Here is a 14,835-nt window from a genome sequence, read left to right as displayed (position 1 = left end):
TTTTGTTGCATATGGTTTTACAGTTTTCCCAACACCATTAGTTGAAAAGGTTTATCTTTTCTCCAATATATGTTTTTGGCACCTTTGTCTAATATAAGATGACTGTATTTATGTGGGTTGGTCTTTGTGTCCTCTATTATGTACCATTTGTATTCTGTACCATCTGGTGCCAATACCGTGCTGTTTTGTTACTATAACTCTGTAGTATAGTTTAAGGTCTAGTATAGTGATGCTACCTGCTTCACTCTTCTTGCTAAGGATTGCTTTAGCTATTCTGGGTCTCTTTTTTTTCCAGATGAATTTCATGTTGGCGTTTTCTATTTTTATGAGGAATGTTATTGGGAATTTGATTGGAATTGCATTAAATCTGTATAGTGCTTTTGGTAGTATGGTCATTTTGACAATATTAATTCTGCCTATCTAAGAACAAGGTAGATCTTTCCATCTTCTATGATCTTCTTTAATTTGTTTCTTTAGAGTGTTGTTTTCATTGTAGTGGTCTTTCACCTCTTTATTAAGTTGATTCCCAAGTATTTTATTTTTTTTTTTGAGGCTATTGTAAATGGGGTAGTTTTCCTAGTTTCCCTTTCAGAGGATTTGTCACTGATATACAGAAATGCCTTTGATTTATGGGTGTTGATTTTTATATACTGCTACTTTGCTGAATTCATTTACTAGTTCTAGAAGTTTTCTGGTGGAATTTTTTGGGTCTTCTATGAATAGAATCATATCATCAGCAAATAGTGCTAATTTGATTTCTTCTTTTCCTATCTGAATTTCTTTAATTTCTTTCATCTGTCTAATTGCCCTGGTTAGTGTTTCAAGAACTATGTTAAATAGAAGTGGTGAAAGGGGGTATCCCTGTCTTGTTCCAGGTTTTAGAGGGAATGCTTTCATTTTTTTTTCCATTTAGAATGATGCTGGCCTGAGGCTTACCATAAATAGCGTTTTCAATGTTCAGATATGTTCCTGTTATCCCTAGTTTTTCTAGTGTTTTGAACATGAAGGAGTGCTATATTTTGTTGAATGCTTTTTTGCGTCTATTGAGATGATCATATTATTCTTATCTTTAACTCTATTTATGTGATGAATTACATTTTTTGATTTCCATATATTAAACCAACCTTGCATCCCTGGGATGAATCTCACTTCATCATAGTGCATTTTTTATATGTTTTTGTATTCGACTTGCCAGAATTTTATTGAGAATTTTTGCATCTATGTTCATTAGAGATATTGGTCCAAAGTTTTTTTTTTTTTTCTTTGTTGTGTCTTTGCCTGGTTTTGGAATCAGGGTGATATTGGCCTCATAGAATGAGTTTGGAAGTGTTTCCTCCTTTTTTATTTCATGAAATAATTTGAGAAGTATTTGTAGTGGTTCTTCTTTAAAGGTCTTGTAGAACTCAGCTGTGTATCTGATCCTGAGCTTTTCTTGGTTGGTAGGCTTCTGATGGCATCTTCTATTCCATTGCTTGAAATTGATCTGTTTAAATGGTGTATAATCCTGGTTCAGTTTTGGCAAATCATGTGACTTTAGAAATTTGTTGATGCCTTCAGTATTTTCTATTTTATTGGTGTACAAATTTTCAAAATAATTTCTAATCATTTTCTGCATTTCTGTATATCACAACAGATATTTCCTTTTTCATCATGGATGTTAGTAATTTGAGTTTTATCTCTCTATCTCTTTGTTTAGCATGGCTAAAGGTTTCTCAAATTTATGTATTTTTTCAAAGAACAAACTTTTTGTTTTGTCAGTTTTTTCAGTTGTTTCTTATGTTTTAATTTAATTGATTTCAGCTCTAGTTTCAATTATTTCTCATCTTCTACTGCTTCTGGTATTGATTTGTTCTTCTTTTTCTAGAGCTTTGAGATGTAATGTTAGATTATTTATTTGTTGACTTCTTATTATTTTAAGAAATGAACTCCATGCAATGAACTTTCCTCTTAGTACTGCCTTCATAGTGTCCCAGAGATTTTTTTTCATTTAGTATTTTTTAAATTTTTTTTGGTAGTTGTAGATGCACAGCATGCCTTTATTTTATTTGTGTATTTTTAAATTTTTTTATTTGTTCTAATTAGTAACACATGAAAGTAGAATGCATTTATGGACTTTGATATATCATACATGAATATGAAATAATTTCTTATTTTTCTGAGTGTACATGTTGCAGAATAATATTGGTCATGTAGTCACATATATACATACAGTAATACTGTCTGCTTCATTCTACTATCTTTCCTATCCCCACATCCCCTCCCCTCCACTCCCATCATTTTCCTCTATCTAATCTGTGGTAATGCTACTCTTCCCTAGTTACCCACTGCCTTATTGTAAATTAGCATCACATATTAGAGAAAACATTCAGCCTTTGGTTTTGTGGGATTGGCTAATTTCACTTAGCATGATATTCTCCAACTCCAACCATTTACTGGCAATTGCTATAATTTTTCTCTTCTTTAAAGCTGAGTAATATTCCATTGTGTATGTATACCACATTTTCTTTATCCATTCATGTATTGAGGGACACCTAGGTGACTCCTAAAGCACAAGAAGTAAAGTCAAGAATCAATAAATGAGATGGGATCAAATTAAAAAGCTTCTTCTCAGCAAAGGAAACAATTACTAATGTGAGGAGAGAGCATACATATTGGGAGAAAATCTTTACCATATGCACCTCCGACAAAGCATTAATCTCTAGGATATGTAAAGAACTCAAGTTGGTTATGAACTCCCAATTTTACCCCAAATACAGATTGCAGAATCACATCGGTTACACATCCTTGATTCTAATGTATGAAATATGATATGTCAAGAGCTTTGTAATATTTTGAACAACCAATAAAAAAAATAAAAGTAAAAAAAAAAAGAACTCAAAAAACTAAACACCAAAAAAAACAAATAACCCAATCAATAAAGGGGCTGAACTGAACATGCACTTCACAGAAGAAGATATATAATTGATCAACAAATATATGAAAAACTGTCCAACATCTCTAGCAATTAGAGAAATGCAAATCAAAACTAAGATTTCATCTCACTCCTGTTGAAATGGCAATCATCAAGAATACAGACAACAATACATGTTGGCAATGATGTGGTGTAAAAGGTACACTCATACATTGTTGGTGGGACTACAAATATTAGTGCAACCACTACGGAGAGCAGTATGGAGAGTCCTCAGAAAACTGGGAATAGAACCACCATTTGACCCAGTTATACCACTCTTTGGTTTATACTCAGAAGACTTAAAATCAGCATAATCTAGTGACACAGCCATATCAATGTATATAGCATCTCAATTTACAATAGCTAGAATATGGTTCCAGAGATTTTGATAAGTTATCAAAAGAAGTTATCAGTGTTCTCATTTACCTCTTAAGAATTTTTTAATCTCTTCTCAATGTCTTGTGCAACCCATTGTTCATTCAGTAGCATATTATTTGGTCTTCAGGTGTTAGAGTATCTTTTATTTTTTATTTTATCATTAATTTCTAATTTCATTCCATTATGATCTGATAGAATGCAGGGTAGTATCTCTACTTTTTTGTATTTACTAAGAGTTTCTTTATTGCAAAATATATGTTCTATTTTAGAGAAGGATTCATGTGTTGCTGAGAAGAAAGTGTATTTACTCATTGATAGATGACATATTCTATATATGTTAACTAAGTCTAAGTTATTGATTGTTTTATTGATTTCTATAGTTTCTTTGTTCAGCTTTTGTTTGGAAGACTTATGTAGTGGTGAAAGAGGTGTATTAAAGTCACCTAGATTATCATGTTGTGGTCTGTTTGACTCTTGAACTTGGCAAGAGTTTTTTTTATGAATGTAGATGCTCCATTGTTTGGGGCATATATATTTATGATTGCTATGTCTCGTTGATATTTGGTTCCCTTAAGTGGTATGAAATGTCCTTCTTTATCTTTGATTAACTTTGGCTTGAAGTCTACTTTATATGATATGAGGATGGAAACCCTTGCTTGTTTTTGTAGTCCATGTGAGTGGTATGCTTTTTCCCAACCTTTCACCTTCAGTCTGATATCTTTTCCTATGAGATTAGTCTTTTGGAGGCAGCACATTTTTGGGTCTTCTTTTAAATCCAATCTACCAGGCTATGTATTTTGATTGGGGAGTTTAGGCCATTAACATTTAGGGTTATTATTGAAACATGATTTGTATTTCCAGCCATTCTTGTTTATTTTTAGTATTTAACTGACTTGGTTTCTATTTTGATTAGTTTTTCCTTTAGTGTAATACCTCCCTCTGCTGATTTTCATTGTTGTTTTTCATTTCCTCTTCATGGAATATTTTGCCAAAGATGTTCTGTGGTGTGCCTTTCTAGCTATAAATTCTTTAACTTTTATTTATAATGGAAGGTTTTTATTTCATCAAATCTAAAGCTTAATTTTGCTGGATATAAGATTCTTTGTTGCCATATATTTTCTTTCAGAGCTCGGCAAATGTTTTTCCAGGATCTTCTAGCTTTCAGGGTTGGGGTTGAAAAATCTGCAGATATTCCAATTGCTTTCCCTCTGTATGTAATCTGATTCCTTTCTCTCATGGATTTTACAATTCTCTCCTTAGTCTGTATGTTAGGCATTTTCATTATTATGTGCATTGGTGTGGATCTGCTGTGATTTTTTACATTTGGCATCCTGTAAGCCTCTTGTATTTGTTTTTCCAATTCATTCTTCATGTTTGAAAAATTTTCTCTTGTTATTTCATTGAATAGATTGTTCATTCCTTTGGTTCAAAACTCTTATGCCTTCCTCTATCTCAATAGCTCTTAAATTTAGTCTTTTTATGTTATCCTATATTTCTTGAATTTTCTGCTCATGTTCTTACCGTCTTCACTGTGTGGCCTACATTCTTTTTGAGATTATGTATTTTATCTTTATTGTCTGAGGTCCTGTCTTCCAAGAAATCTAATCTGTTGGTGATGCTTTCTATTGAGCTTTTAATTTGGTTTATTGTTTCTTTCATTTCAAGGATTTCTGTTTTTTTGTTGTTGTTGTTGTTCAGAACTTTCATCTCCTTATTGAAATAATCTTTTGCTTCCTGTATTTGTTTTTGTAGCTCTTTATCAAAATGATCTTTTCTGCCTGTGTTTGCTCTCTTATATCATCCTTTAATTCACAAGAATATTTTAATTATGTACATCCTGAACTCCTTCTGTCTTTTCTTTCTTTTTTTTTTAATTTTTCTTTTGTTTTAAGTAGTTATACATGACAGTAGAATATATTTATCTGCACTTTGACATATCATACATAGATGGGATATAATATTAACCTCTGTCTTTTCTTCTGTTGTGCTGGCCATGGATTCTAATAATGTGGTATCTTGATTTGTTTGGGGCACTTTTTTCTCTTGTTGTTTTATGTTGTTCATGGGTCTTTCTTTCTAGCACTATGGGTTCTGGGTATTATTGTTTTTTATGCTTTAGGCTCATAGTGCCCCTGTAGGGTTCTAATACCTCTCCTTTGAGGGGAAAACAACATTAGCAGATCCTAATACAACTAATATGCAACCTTAAACCAAATGGTTGCTATTAAGGCATTTACAGTTTTGTTACAATATACAGAAATGATGAGTTAATTTAATTTCTACAAAATAAAAGGTGGATTTGCAAAAGGGTTTACAGTTTCTGATGGTGGATAAAGAACTGGTGGTGAGGTGTAGGATGAGATGTTGAGGGGGTAAGAAGTGAGGATATAGAGTTATTAGATCTTAAAAAGCATGAAAAAGGAATCTAAAGAACCTGGTTATTCGAGGGGAAGAGAGAGGATATGATTTTGGGGAGACAAAAAACAAAAGAGTATATAAAATAAACAAACATAAATATTAAGAAAAATTATAAGTATAAAAATAGGAAATAAAAGACTATACAACATATGTGTAATATACTATTGAGACATCCCAGTCCTCAGTATCCTAATTCATGCAAAGTACTTGGTTTCACAAATGTTGAGGATGTGAGGGTGGGAGACTAGAGAGAGAAAAAAATTAAAATTGAAGGAAGAAACAAGGATTGTTTTTGTTGGAGATCAGTATCTTTCCTGCTTCCCTTTTCACCCAATATTTGAGGTCACCTAGTGTTAGCTGGTATCTCCACCCTCAGGATGTTGAAGGTTACCAGGGTGGAAGGGTTGGTCTTGGGTGCAGGGTACCTGGAAGTGGGGTATGGTACCATCCAATCCACTGTAAAAGACTATACTCCAAGGATCTCCTTTGGGGCCCACTCATGTGATGTGGGTGCCTGGTCTTATCTCCTTATGTGCCTATAGACCTCACAGTTCCTGATCTCTAATTTAGCCTCTACACTGTATCTCACTCACCCCTCCCTTTCTACTTCCTAGTGGGGACCTTTCTCTGACGAGGTCTTATGAGTTGCTCTCTAGGGGCTGCAAACCTGTCAGGGAGAGCTGTTTTATATTGTCCAGTCACTGTGTGGGGTAAGTGGCTGCCAGAGAGATGGGGGAGCAGGGGACTATGGATACCTGCCCAATCAGTGTTCCAAGATGGGAGTTGCCACACTAGAGATGGTGACAAGGGTGTTCCAAGATGGAGGTGACTGCTTTCAGCAATGGAGTGTCAAGGCAGGTGGGAGGGAGCCTGGGCGTTGGGGTTGGGCATTGTGTTCAAAGATGCAGCTCCAGTGTGGGCTCCCTGGTCGTTGGCAGGCTCTCCTGGGCCCACCTGGGTTCCATGCTGGGTGAGCGGGGCTCGTTCTTTCTCATTTGTAGAATTTATTATTTTTACTTTGTTAGTTTTTTCACACATACTTGTTTTATGCTCTGTTTTGATAACTCTATTATCTGAAATTCTGGGCAGCTGTTTCTGCTGCTGCAGAGTCATGATGACTTGTTTGCACACACCCGCGTACATGCACAGTGACAAATTCCAGATTACATATATGTCTGTCAGAAATTCAACAAAAATTGGCTTCTCCCTGGGGGAAAATGATGCTGTTTCTGCTGCTACTAAGCAAGGACTGCTTGAAATTAAGTTAATTTCATTCATGGGGGCATTGCATCAATCATGTAGAAATATGAAATTACACTTTTTACTCCAAGTCTGTGATTTATAAAGCAAAGAAGAGATTTTTCTTTTCCACTTTCATCCAATTTGAGATAAATTAGGTTTTTTTGTTTGTTTGTTTGTTTCCATTTTCAAGGGATGGACTTTCTGTAGTCCACCCTTCATTGAGAGAATACACTTACATCCATTTGAAGGACATGTGTAGAGGCTGGAGTCCCAGTCCCCAAACTCCATCTTGGACCACCCTCAAAGCCACCACTGGGTGGCCTTTCAAACCCAATCTCCATAACCCAGAGAATGCATTAGCTGAGGGAAGACTTTGGTGGCCTTCTACCTCCCAGCTTGTGTTTTTTAGCTTCAGTATTTCTTTTCACTTTTGCAAGATTATGTGACATTTTAACTATTTGAAAGATTACACTTGAGATTTTCACATGCTTTATAATGGTCAAGCTCTTCTGTCAGATATGGAGTTCTCAATCAGTATTTCTTTCATTAGTGATTGCATTCTATCCAGTCTTTTCCGTTCTTCTTTTAGATGGACCTTAAAATTTCTGTTTATTTTCATTTCTGTTATGCTTCTTTATATGCTTTTCTTATTTCCACATTTGTGTTATGTTCAGAGAGCATTTCCCAGGAATCCGGCTTATTTGCTCTCAGCTGTGTTTATTCTACTCTCTATCCCAGTTATTATTTTTGTTTAGTAAACAATAATTTAAATTTTAATGATCTCTTTAGTAGACTTTTCGGTTATGATTATTTTTCTTATGGTTCTGGGGATATTGTCCCATTCCATTTTCTCATCTTTGTTTATGTGGATTAAAAATTCTTTTGTTGGTTGAGTTTGCTTGCATTTATCCAAACTTTTGACTCTCCACGATACCAGACAATTTCTGCTTTAGGACTCACCTCCAGGTCATTCCCACAGACTATCTTCTCCATCTGCACAACTTGCACAGGGCAGTGGGTGGGATGTGATGGTAGGATTGATTGCTATTAAAAGTAGGGGTAGCTCAGGATAAGCTATTGAGAAGTGAATTGTTTTCAATGTCTTGAGCACTCAAGTTTTCCTGGTTTTTACTATAACTCTTACCTGGCCATAGAAACCCCCATCACTGGTGTCTGGCCTTTGGTGTGGCTAATCTAGACATTACATGCATCTTAATGCATTCGAATTTAAAAATTGTTGGTTTTGTTATGGTTTGGATATGAAGTGACCCCTGAAAATTTCATGTGTTAGGCAAGGCAGGAATGTTCAGAGTGAAATGATTGGATTATGAGAGCTGTGACCTCATTAGGGATTTAATCCATTTGATGGATTAATCATTTGAATGGACAAGCGGGTGGTAACTGGAAGCAGCAGGTAGGCACGATTAGAGGAGGTAGATTTCTGGGAGCATGACCTTGGATTCTATCTTGCTCTCTCTGCTTCCTGTCTGCCATGAGGTGAGCCGTTTTCCTTTGCCATGCCCTTCTGCAGGATGTTCTGCCTCACCTCAGCCCCAGAACAATGGGCACTGCCCATAGACTGAGACCTCTGAATATATGAGCCCAAATAGACTTTTTCTCCTGGAAGTTATTCTTGTCAGGAGTTTTGCTCACAGCAATGAAAAGCTGACCAATGCAGGTTTTCTTTTTCTTTTTCTCTTTCTTTTTCTTTTTTTTTGTACCAGGGATTGAACCCAGGGGTCCTTATAACCACTGAGCTAGACCCCCAGACCCTTTTGCTTTTTTATATTAAGACAAGGTCTTGCTAAGTTGTTGAGGTTGGTCTTGAACTTGCAATCTTCTTGCCTCAGCCTCCAGAGTCCCTGTAGGGTCCCATGTCTGCCATCATGCCCAGCTAACCAACAGTTTTTACCAATTTTTTTTCTTTTCCTATACTTGTGATTGAAACCAGGGACACTTTACCATTGAGCTATCTCTCTAACCTTTTTAGTTCTTATTTTAAAAAAAAAATTTTTTTTTTTACCTGTAGCTGGACACAATATCTTTATTTTATTCATTTATTTTTATGTGGTGCTGAGGATCCAACCCAGGGCCTCACACATGCTAGGCGAGTGCTCTACCTCTGAGCCACCATCCTAGCCCCTAGTTCTTATTTTGAGACAGGGTCTCACTAAGTTGTACAGGTTGGCCTCAAGTTTGTGATTTCCTCCCTCAGTTTCTCAAGTAGCTAGGATTTCAGGTGTGCACCACCATGCCCAATACAACCATTTTTTTGGTAATGCAACAATCATAGAAAAATTTGACTCCATTCACCCTCCCCTACCCTACATGATCTCCTTAAGTCTATTCTAATAATTATTTAGTTTTATCGACTTATTAACTAATTTTTCATCCTTCCTGAATATTTCAACTTTAAAAAGGCATTATTTTCATTTGGCCAGAAGAACTTCATTAAGTATTTCCTTGAGTACATGTCTACCCATGATAGATTGGATTTTTGATATTTGATAAAAATGTCTTTATTTTCCTTTATTTTTTTTCCAGGACCTTTTATTTGCTATAGAATATTTGGCAGTTCTTCCTTCTCTCCAGTAACTTTAAACCTATAATTTTCTTGTTCCATTGTCTTTTGGCTTTATACTTTCTGTAAAGAAATTAGCTCTTAGTTTTATTACTACTCTTTGAAGGTCATTTGTCTTATTTCAAATACCATAGACTGTGTAGCTTAAATAACAAATTTATTTCTCACAGTTTTAGAAACTGGGAAAGTCCAAGATCCAGGTGACCAAACATTTGAGCCCTGATGAGGGCTCTCTTCCTGACTTATTGATAGTCATCTTCTCACTGCATCTTCACGTGTTTGAGAGAGGTAGATCTGGTATCTTTCCTTAGGAGGCCACCAATTCCATTAGAGGGGGTTCCACCCTCATGGTGGCATGTAAACCTAACCACCTCCCAGAGTTCCCACCTCTGACTAATTCATAATGGAGTTACAGCACAAAGTATGGAAGGACAAGAAATGTTAGTCCACAATATATTTATCAACCTGAAGTTTGATGCATTTCATTAGTGTTCTAATATCTTCAAGCATTCCGCCGTTAACCTTTCAAAACACTGGATTTATTGTGTTCCTATATCTGTCATCTTTTGTTTTCAGTTAAGTCTTGTATTCTTCTAAAAATAATGATTTTTGTTTTGCCTGGACCTTGTGTCTGAAAATATTTAAAGATAACTTGATACTTTTAATAGCATTCTTCTTATTTATATGTTTGCCTGGCAAGTAGCTGGCGAGGACACAATCTGATTAGGAACTAAGATGATTGAAAGTTTGGGTTTAAGTCAGTTCTTTCTTATTCCAAAAGAGTAGTTCCTAGAACTCCTAATGCAAAGCCTGTGCGATTACCAGACATCCTGTCCTTGGCAGGCCCTGATCTCCCATTTAGGTTCCCTCTGCTCCATGGCACGGATCTGCCCCCACTTAGTCCCTCATTGACTGTGCTGTGCAGCTGTTTTTGAAACTAGCAATTGCTCAAGGAGAAAAGTGGTGACAAACATTGAGCTTCCATATCCTTCTTCCAATTCTTGGCTATAATAATTTTCTCTTTGTAGCTCTCTGACATATTCTTGTAGGTCTTTAAAAAAATATACACATGCACACACACATGATCCAGCCTTTCTCTTTATTTTTTTTTGTATAAGTTGGTTTTGTAAAGCTAGTTTACCTCTGTAGGAAACGTAACCCCAGGAGACCTATGTTTCTTTCTTAATACTGTCACTAACCTGCTCGGTGTTTTGACCTTCTGAGTTTTATTTTCTTTATTCTTCCAGTGGGAACCATTATCTGCCATGTTTACCTCATGGGGCCTTGATAAGATCTTATAATATAATAGGTGTGTAAAGTATGTTCAAACTTGCAACTACATTCAGTACACAGGCATTGTGTGCCCCCAAGTAAGAGCAAATTGTGTCAGCATTGTGGAACTCTGACCGCATGTACTTTGTGAGTATGTTGTTAACATCACAGAACTAGTAAGTAAATAGAAGTACTGGAGTTCAACCTAGGTGGCATGGAACTTGATTGCTACTTCTTAAAATGGAAAAAGGCAATTTATGATTGAGCTTACAAAAGTCATATTTGTTCAGCCAAATTTGGAAAGCTAACAAAATTATACAGCCCATTGGTAGAGTTTAATGACGTGAATATTTTCATTCACTGTAAGTGTGCTCATTGATTTCCCCTGCTTTCAGAACTGTAAGAAAACATTTTTTTTCCTTTATAAAGTACCTAGTCTAGTACTTTGTTACAGAAACAAACGGAGGCAGATTTTTACAGAATTTGTAAATATTTTTGAAGTCTTTTTTGTCTTCATTAATGTGATCCTCAGATTCTTCTCATACTATCAAAAGTTGAGAGTAAATATATATATATGATAGATAGATAGATAGATAGATAGATAGATAGAACTGACTGTGCACCCATTTGGGGGGGGGATCCCAATCTTAATTCCTGATAATGTGCTATTCTATCGATGAAGAGAGTGTTACATTCTTTCTATAGGAGACTTTAAAAGGAACACTGAGAAAAACCTGGGGAAATGTAACATTCAAATATTTAGTTAAACTGACAATTTTGTTTTTCTTCCATTTTTAGATTGCTAAGCTCTTCTAGTAAATATAAGAAAGAAGCTTAGCTCTTTCACATTCCCATTGAACAGTGAGCTTTGAGTATTGTTAATCATTTATTAGAAAATGCTTTTTTCCTCAGATGTGTGTCTATAAAATGTTGTATGCACAAATGTGGTCCTCAGACCAAAAGTCTTCCTCAAAGAACACATCTCTAAGTTTGTAGTCAGAATTTTCACAGAATAAGTAAAAAAGAAAAATATATATATATATATATACAAAAATAGAGTATCATACACAGATCATTTTCCTATACAATTATCTAGTTCATAAAAATGGGGTACTACTCTCTAGGATATACTCTTACACATGATATAAGGGGAAATTCTCCTATTTGAGAATTTCCCCTTATATCATGGGTAAGAGTTTGAATACCCCTCAAAACAAGGGTGACATTAATACTAGTGGGCATTAGATGTCCCTATAATTCCATTTAAACCTGTATTCTAGCAAATAGTTTGGCTGGTGGTTACAGACAATATTCTTAAAGGAATCAGAAAATCAACTCTAGTAACCACAAAAAGGAAAAAAAAAATTTTTCCCCCAAGAGTTTTCTTTCCAACATCCCAGAAAAGCACTTTGTGACTCTGTATCTGTGTGCTAGTGTTCTTTGCCCATATCAGGTGGAAATGTCAGGTCCTGTGGAAGCACTGCCAGGCATATACCAGGGATCATCTCCCATGTGCCAGCCCTGGTGACAGCTTCACCTGCAGCATTTAAAATATGTGTATCTGAGTGTTTGGTTGTAAAATAGGCAGATAATATTTATTATAGTACTCTGGACCATCCCTAACTGGAAGGATGAGGATAAATGACAGGCAGGTCCCACCTGCCAACGGCTCACAGAATGTTTTTGCCTCTTGTAATCATACAGAAACCCTGGCAGATATCCAAGACCCCAAATTTCCAAGTAGCAGTGTCAGGACAAGAATCCTGGTTCTGTTTCTCTTGCCACATTGGCCTTCCAAGAAGTTAATAGCCAAATTGTCATGAAAATACATCAATGTAGTGGGCTAGATATGTAGCTCAGTGGTAGTGAGCTTGCTTAGCATGCCCAAGGCCCTCAGTTCAATCCATATATACTGTATATATGGATTAGTGTATATATACCAATGTGTCATACTTATAATTTTAATTTACTATAGTCTATCTCAATAATGCTCATTTAAAAAGATTATCTTATAGTTTGTAGTTTATATATTCACAAGCCATTTTCAATTTTTGATTCGCAAACTGAGATAAGAACAGAAGAAAAACATCCAAAAATAACTAAATTAAGAACTACTGATGTTTTTTTATCACCCTACCTCCTCATTAAGATAATTTTATGACTTTGTACTTTGATCTGCTCATTTGAAAGAATGAAAATGCCAAATTATTGGGTCCTTGGAACATTTCTCCAACTCTTTTTTCTAGGGCACCTGTCTGTTCCTCATTCTTCCATAAAACAGATTCCTCCCTCACAGCTGCCTGTGAGTGACCAATTTGGCTTTCTGATTTCTGGATCCTGTATTTGAGGACGGCATCCAGAAGTCTGTCCTGTTGCTCAATTAAAGACTTCTTGCTGCCACTTCAGACTTATACTTACATCCTGCACTCTCACCTCCATTGGGAGGATTGGATAGTGGAAATTGCATTTGAGAGGAGCAGCTTCGGGTGCATCAAAAGAACACTAACATGTGATTCCCTAAAAATAGGATGGTGTTAATACCAGCAGTAGAGTGGAACTTAAAAAAATATCTACTGTCAAAAGACAAAGAAAGGTGAAAAAGCAAATAGCAAGCTTTTGGTACACATAGCTTATTATAGTACAGGCAAGTGTTTTCCTAGAGAAATTGCTCAGAGTGAGTCTCCGCAAACAATAGAAACCTATAATAGTGTCGTTGCTGAAGACAGAAGAAAGTTAATGTAGAAAGAGTCAGGGAGAGTTGGTATGATTATTCTGTGGAGCCAGAGAAGCAGGCCTGGTGTGGTTGGATGAGTTCGGCATCTGGAGTCTCAGAGACCTGGTTTTTGGCATCTGCTTTAGTCACTAATCAGAGGACTCTGAATAAGTCCCTGAGGTGCCACAAATAATGGAAGAAAAAATTATTTCAAATTGAGAAAGGTTTAAGTGAGATGGTGTTAAGAGTGCTGAGTCCGTGCAGAGGAATCTAATAATCTCCCTTTACCAAATGGCAATTCCCCAGAATCCCTCTCCTTTGCTGGGGTATTTGGACCAGAGACTATCTTGGGCACAGACAGGAAATGGGACACCATAATCACTGATAGTAAGTCTACAGTGGGTCTCTACAGGCAAGCTTCTAGTGGCTGGAACATTCTGCTTTGGACACTAACACTATGTTCTTTGAAATCTTAACAATTTTATTACACAGCATACAGCAGACAGGAATTTGTGGAAACTTAGTCCTGGACTAGGTAGGTATGAGGTACATAGACGCTCAGACAGCACCAGGTTGGACTTGAGTACACCTGTGAGATTTTCAGATCTTGTACTTCTGAACCATTTTCTGGACATTTTAGTCCCCATGCCCTGCAGCCTCCAAAAATGATTATAACAAAGGTAATTTTTTAGCCCTGGGCAGGAATATAAGACACAGACTCTCTTCTGTAAGGGCACGTGTGTGAATGATACAAGTGTTTTAGGAATTAAGAAACAGGTGGGGAAAGTAATTCTATTTTAAATGGATCGATCTATCCTTCCTTCCTTCCTTCCTTTTTCTTTCTTTCTTTCTTTCTTTCTTTCTTTCTTTCTTTCTTTCTTTCTTTCTTTCTTTCTTTCTTTCTTTCTTTCTTTCTTTCTTTCTTTCTCAGGATAGCTCTGACAAGCAAAGGCATCTTTACTTACCTACAGTAATTGGAAGGCACTGTAGCAATATTACTGAGCGGGCCATTAGAGGGGGAGAAATACTGATTTCTATAGCATAAGTTGATTCTTGAAAAATTAAGTATTTGCACAGGATTTGAGAGAGGGGAGGATTTTCCCAGATAGATAGAAAGAATAAGGGAACTGAGCATCCAGAGTCTTAAAAATACAATATACTAGAGCTGAGATATTGTCTGGGGCTTTGCAGGTGGCAAAGTCAACTGGTGTGAGTACACAGAGAATGACATGCAATAAGGTATAAGTAAGAAACAAAAAGCGTACCATAAATTATCCTCAA

This window comes from Ictidomys tridecemlineatus, chromosome 7, assembly GCF_052094955.1.
Source record: "Ictidomys tridecemlineatus isolate mIctTri1 chromosome 7, mIctTri1.hap1, whole genome shotgun sequence".
NCBI classification, from domain to species: Eukaryota; Metazoa; Chordata; class Mammalia; order Rodentia; family Sciuridae; genus Ictidomys; species Ictidomys tridecemlineatus.
This window is presented reverse-complemented; position numbering follows the sequence as displayed.